Source organism: Gavialis gangeticus, unplaced genomic scaffold (genome assembly GCF_001723915.1).
Source record: "Gavialis gangeticus isolate Ggan-Ray unplaced genomic scaffold, GavGan_comp1, whole genome shotgun sequence".
NCBI classification, from domain to species: domain Eukaryota; kingdom Metazoa; phylum Chordata; order Crocodylia; family Gavialidae; genus Gavialis; species Gavialis gangeticus.
Genome location: NW_017729029.1, coordinates 31,931,986 through 31,937,985, shown reverse-complemented (window position 1 = coordinate 31,937,985; position 6,000 = coordinate 31,931,986). Strand labels below are relative to the sequence as shown.

General features: G+C 46.0%; 1 protein-coding gene across 1 annotated transcript in view; it reads left to right on the top strand.

Annotated features, from left to right (window-relative positions):
- The window catches only part of LOC109300344 (connector enhancer of kinase suppressor of ras 2-like), a 444,864-nt gene that overhangs the window by 246,088 nt on the left and 192,776 nt on the right, over positions 1–6,000 (top strand). The window lies entirely within an intron of this gene.

Sequence of the window (6,000 nt, the reverse complement as noted above, 5' to 3'; positions counted from 1 at the left end):
TATATATATATATATATATATTTAGGGTATTTTACAGAGCAATTTTGGGATTTTTTTATCAGGAATTTTTCAGTTTTCCAATAGGGAACACCAAAATTCCTGCTAGGGAAGCCAGTGGCAGGACCCTGCCTGCTCAGAGCTGGTACCATGGAACCATCTGGCTGTGGCTGACCTCCTGGCCAGCTGGGGCCAGGAGACATGCTTTGACAGTTCAAAGCAGGCCACCACACTCGGAACATCTTCCGGGTGATAGCTGCCCAAATGGCCGGGCAGGGGGCACACATGGCCATAGTGCCGCACAGAAGAACTCTGCAGCCACAGTCCACTGGCAGCTGGCCCAGAGGGGCAGACACCTCTACTGGCTCTGCAGTCTCCATCCGGGTCTGGCAGGTGTGCAGCAGGTCACAGCCAGGCAGCAGCCCCCACTACCAGACTGCTGCAGTTGGTAGAGGGTGCAGGGAACTCTCAGGGCTGTTTCAGCAGTCCAGCTGGCACAAGGAGTAGTGTCCCCAGGTACCATTTGGCTGGGCCCCAGAAGCTCTTGTTTGTGAGTAGCACTGAGGTACTTGACAGGGCAGCTTTTTATACTTCTGGGGGCAGGTGCTGGCCACAGGCCCTACTTCCCCCTGGCTGCAGATCTAGGAGGAGCCAGGCAGGGTTATTTTGCCCCAAGTGGCACAGTTTGCCCCACACCAAAGTGCATGTCCAGGCACCTGCACTGAGGCAAAAAGCCCTGGCTCAAATTTGCACCGCTTCTGTTTGAGCTGCTGCAAGTGCACATGCCTGCATGTGTGGAGGCACCCAAGGGGGTTAAGCGAGTTGGTCATTGTGATTAAAGAACTGTTGGCCATCATCTTTGAAAACTCATGGCAATCAGGAGAGTTCCAGGACAATAGGAAATGAGCAAATATAGTGCCCATCTTTAAGAAAGGGAAGAAGGAGGATCCACAGAACTATAGACAAGTCTTCCTCATAGCCTCATAGACCAGTCAGAAAAATCCTGGAGCAGGTCCTCAAGGAATCCATTTCAAAGCACTTGGAGGAGAAGGTGGTGATTAGGAAAAGTCAGCATGGATGCACCAAGGGCAAATCATGCCTGACAAATCTGATTGCCTTCTGTGATGAGATGACTGGCTCTGTGGATGTGGGGAGACCAGTGGATGTGATATACCTTGACTTTAGCAAGGTTTTTGATATGGTCTTCCACAATATTCTCACTAGCAAGCTAAGGAAGTATCAGTTGGAAGAATGGACTATAAAGTGGATAGAAAACTGGCTGGAATGTTGGGCTCAGAGGATAGTAGTCAATGGCTCAATGTCTAGCTGGCAGTTGGTATCAAGTGGAGTGGCCCAGGGGTTTGTCCTGGAGCTGACTTTGTTCAATATTTTCATCAGTGACCTGGAATATAGGATGGAGTGCTCCCTCAGCAAGTTTGCAGGTGACACCAAACTGGGGAGAGTAGTAGATACACTAGAGGGTAGGACTAGGATTTGGAGAGACATCAACAAATTGAAGGATTGGACCAAAAGCAATCTCACAAGGTTCAACAAGGACTTATGCAAAGTCCTGCACTTAGGACAGAACAGTCCCATGCACCAGTACAGGCTGGGGACTGACTGGCTAAGCAGCAGGTCTGCAGAAAAGGACCTGAGGGTTAAAGTGGACAGTAAGCTGAATACGAACTAACTTTGTGCCCTTGTCACAAAAAAGGCTAATGGCATACTGGGCTGCATTAGTAGGAGCGTAGGCGGTAGATTGAGGGATGTTATTATTTCCCTCTATTCAGCACTGGTGAGGCCATATCTGGTGCACTGTGTCCAGTTTTGGGCCCCCCACTACAGAAAGGATATGTACGAATTGGAGAGTCCAGCAGAGGGCCACAAAAATAGTGAGGGGGCTAGGGAACATGACTTCTGTGGAAAGGCTTAGAGAACTGGGCTTATGTAGTCTGCAGAAGACTATATAATATAAAGTATAATGACTGTCACTCATATTTGAGTATAACTGCTCCTGCTACTGGAAATAAGTTTCAACATGTAGGGTTCAGCAGATGTGCCAGGACAAGTTGGTGACTATGTTCCCTCCTACTGTTGGCCAAGATGGCATGATGATGTTCTGTTGCTCATTCTGCTTCCTTCATAGCAGAGTGCCAAGATCGTCTATTGTGGGCCATATCTTCCCAGGAGAGTAAGTCCAACCTGACAGGCTTAATGCAGGCCTTGAGGTGGAGTTTGGGACAGCCAACCTTCCTATTCCCTTTTTCAACTTCACTGGCAGTTGATTGTTGTCCATACGTATGACATGACTGACCCAGATCATTTGCCTCTGTGCTAGTATAGCTTCCATACTTGACATGGCTGCCAGTCATAGTTCTTTGTTGTTCATGATTTTGTCAGACTGCGTAATTCCCAGACAGATTTTAATTCCCATTATGCTGCATAGGTGGCGTTGTTTGCAGGCAGTTAATTGTTTGATATGGCAATGATAAAGGGGACAGGTCTCTAACAAGTATAAAAGTCAGGGAAGCACAACAGCTCTGTAAACTTGGCATTTTGTAGATACTTCAACTTCCCATCTTGTCCACAGTGTTTTTTGCAGGTGACAAGAAACTGAGACAGCTGATTTTAAGTGTGCTGAAAGTTCTTTGTGAAAGCTGGTTTCATCAGGAACTGTGCTAGCTAGGTAGCAAAAGGATTTGATGTTGTTTAATTGGCTGCCATTCAATTTTATTTCTGGTGGTATTGGGCATAATATGTTTGGGCAAAGGAATTCAGTAAATGTTGCAGGTCATTCTCAGAAAGAGTGACACACTGAGTGGTCAGCATGCAGCAGATCTTTTACTTTACTTTGTTAGTATTTGCTTTTGGCCTTGAATTGGTAGAGATTTAGAAGTCCCTTCAAATTGTGTTGTTAGGGTGACACCAATACTGGTAGTACGTGAGGTAACTACTGGCACTCCAGCCAAGAACAGAGTCAATAATGTAGGGGCAAGCATACAGTCCTGTTTAACCCCATGGGCTACATGAAAAGCATCAGATGAGTCAGCACCCACTGATACATGGGCCTGCATGTTGTCATGGAAAGCAGTGAATGAGGTTAATTGGTTTGTCTGGGCAGCCAAACTTTGCAAAAAGGCACCAGAGAGCAGTGTGTCCAACAGAGTTGAACACCTTACTAAAACAGAATAAAAAACAGGGGGGATTTAATAACTGCCTTCAACTACCTGCATGGTGGTTCCAAAGAGGATGGAGCTAAGCTGTTCTCAGTGGTGGCAGATAACAGAAAAAGGAGCAATGGTTTCAAGTTGCAGCAAGGGAAGTTTAGGTTAGATATTAGGAAAAAACTTTTCACAAGGAGGGTAGCAAAATACTGGAACAGGTTGCCCAGAGAGGTTGTGGAATCTCCATTCTTGGAGGTTTTTAAGACCCAGCTAAACAAAGGCTTGGCTGGGCTGATCTAGTTGGGGATGGTCCTGCTTTAAACAGGGGGTCGGACTAGATGACTTCCTGAGGTCCTTTTCAACTCTAATTTTCTATGGCCACTTGTACACGTGATGGGGGTTTAGTCCCCTAAATTGAAATGGTGTGTTTTTAACTGTGATGATTAAAAACCCACCTTTCAATTTAGGGGCTTCCATCACTGTTATGGTGAGGGACCCAATCCTTTTTTTTTTCCCCTTGCAGAGCCTGCCCACCTCTCCCACAGCTGGGGTATGAGCTGCCAGCAGGCCAAGCAGCCCCTGACCTGCGGGGGTCCCAGTGCTTCCCTTCGCAGTGGTGGTACCCCCGAGGCTGCCTGGGTGGCCTGCTAGCAGGTAGGTGTTGCCTGGGTGGCGCTGTTACCATGGAGGGAAAGTCTGGGGCCCCCCACAGCTCAGAGCCCACCAACAGTTCACCTCCTAGCTGTGGGAGAGGCAGACAGGCTCTGTGGGAGGGGCAAAAATGGGCAGGTCCCTCACGGTTTGTTTGTTTTTTCCCCTCAGTGAAGCCTGCCTGCGTGAGCTGCCACTGTGCCATGCAACCCCTGAGCTTTGGGGGGCGGAGCCTGCCCACCTCTTCTGCAACTGGAGGAGCATGCTGCTGGTGGGCCCTGAGTTGCGGGGGGGGTGGGGGGAGGGGGGTTGGACCTTCCCTCCACAGCAGCAACACCCTCTGGGGCCACCCAGGTAGGCAGGAGGGTGCTGCCCCAGCTCACAGGTAGCACCTAGCCTGATCCAGCTATTCCCTGAGCCCAAGCTGGGGCAGCACACGCCTGCTAGCAGTCCACCTGGGCCACCACAGAAGGAAGGACTGGGACCCTCTGCAGCTTAGGGGCTGCTCACCCCCCAGCCACTGGAGACATGGGCAGACATGGGAGACACGGGCCGTGACTCACCGCTTCTGTTTTCAGTCTGCCTCTCCTGTGGTGGGAAGGGGGAGCTGTCAAAGGCTGCAATGTTACAAATAGCTACATTGCAAACTAAACTACATGCAGATGTGGTTTAGTTTGCAACATAGCAGACATCTAAATCATAAAAAATCCCTGGACGTGTACAGCGTGACAATTAAATCACAAAACCAGACAATTTTCGTCACATGTACAAGCACCCTATGGTTCTACGTCTGATGTGACAGAGCAATTAGAGACATCGAAGAAGTGATAGAACTTCACTTAGAGACCATGTTGTATCTACCCATAACATAAGACACAAAACCTAGCTTTCTCAAAAAGAAAGGACTGGAATTTCAGTGAGGTACAAAACTGCATAAAAATTACAGATTTTCATATCCTCTGCACTCCTGGCTACTTAGGCTTTTTAATTACTTCTTTTGAAGTCCACAAGCACCTAATAACTGTCAAAGCCTGGAGCATGTAAACATAAGGAAAATATTACTTAGTCTGTGCCTCTTTCCCTCTGAGTTCAAGGAAGTCTTTAGCACTAACACCTTAGAAAGGAATATTAAACCTTCCTTCCCTTATTTAATCTCAATTTGTGGCATTTGTATACAGCTTGTGGCATACAATGTGTCTGTGTGTGTTTGTGTCTGTTATATTCTGTTAGTCTGAGTCAGCAAAGCAGTTAGCTGCGTCCTGCTAAATGCCTTGCTGAATCTGAGATCTAAGACATTAAATAAATCAAAGAAAATCACTTATCAGGGATTCAATTCATTATTGAGAAAAAGTTATTCTAGAATAAAATTTCAGTCTATATTTAAGTCAGCCTCAAATTATAAAATGATTATCACAAAATAATGTCATAAACTTAATTGTGTTATATCTTAGAACTTTGGACTTACAATAACAAGAGCTCCTGCTACTTGGCTACCTGATACCAGTGCAATCTAAATCTTAATATGTTCTTTCAGTTACAATCAATAAATCTTATGCTGCCTGTGAACAAAGCTAAACCATTTTCTGTATGTTGTTAAACAAGAGTATGTCCGTTAGAGAGTTCACAGACCCAGGAAGGACAGAACCATACCATAATTTGCTGCTTTTGCCTTACCTAAAATTTATTGATGAAACAAGCATTTAGATAAAACAGAAAAAATAGTCTTATCTGCACAACATGGGCAATGATCCCCAGAGACTTTTCTCTTCTTTTTCTCACGTCATCCCCTGGGACTTCCCCAGGAGCCTGCCTACTCCTCCTGTCTCGCTTACTCAATTGCAAGTCATCCATATCCATATAAGAGTCAAGTTTGCAGATATTTCCCATTTCAGAAAGACACCACAGCTAAAACTTTATTGTTTGTTTTTCTTGGTTATATTGATGCTTTCCAACATTTTGACGCAGCTATATTTATTTAAATAACAAAATGGAGACACCAGCTATAGCATATATTGCCCAGAACCTTTCCGTTCAGTTGTGCATATTCTTACCCAGGATTGAGACTGAATTGCTTGAAACCCTGACCTCATATTTGCAAGAGCAACCCAATTCAAGTTAAATTGTGTGTAGGTGAATGGGAGGTGAGCCATAAGGTTGGTTACAGCTCAGTGGAGATTACAACTAGTGT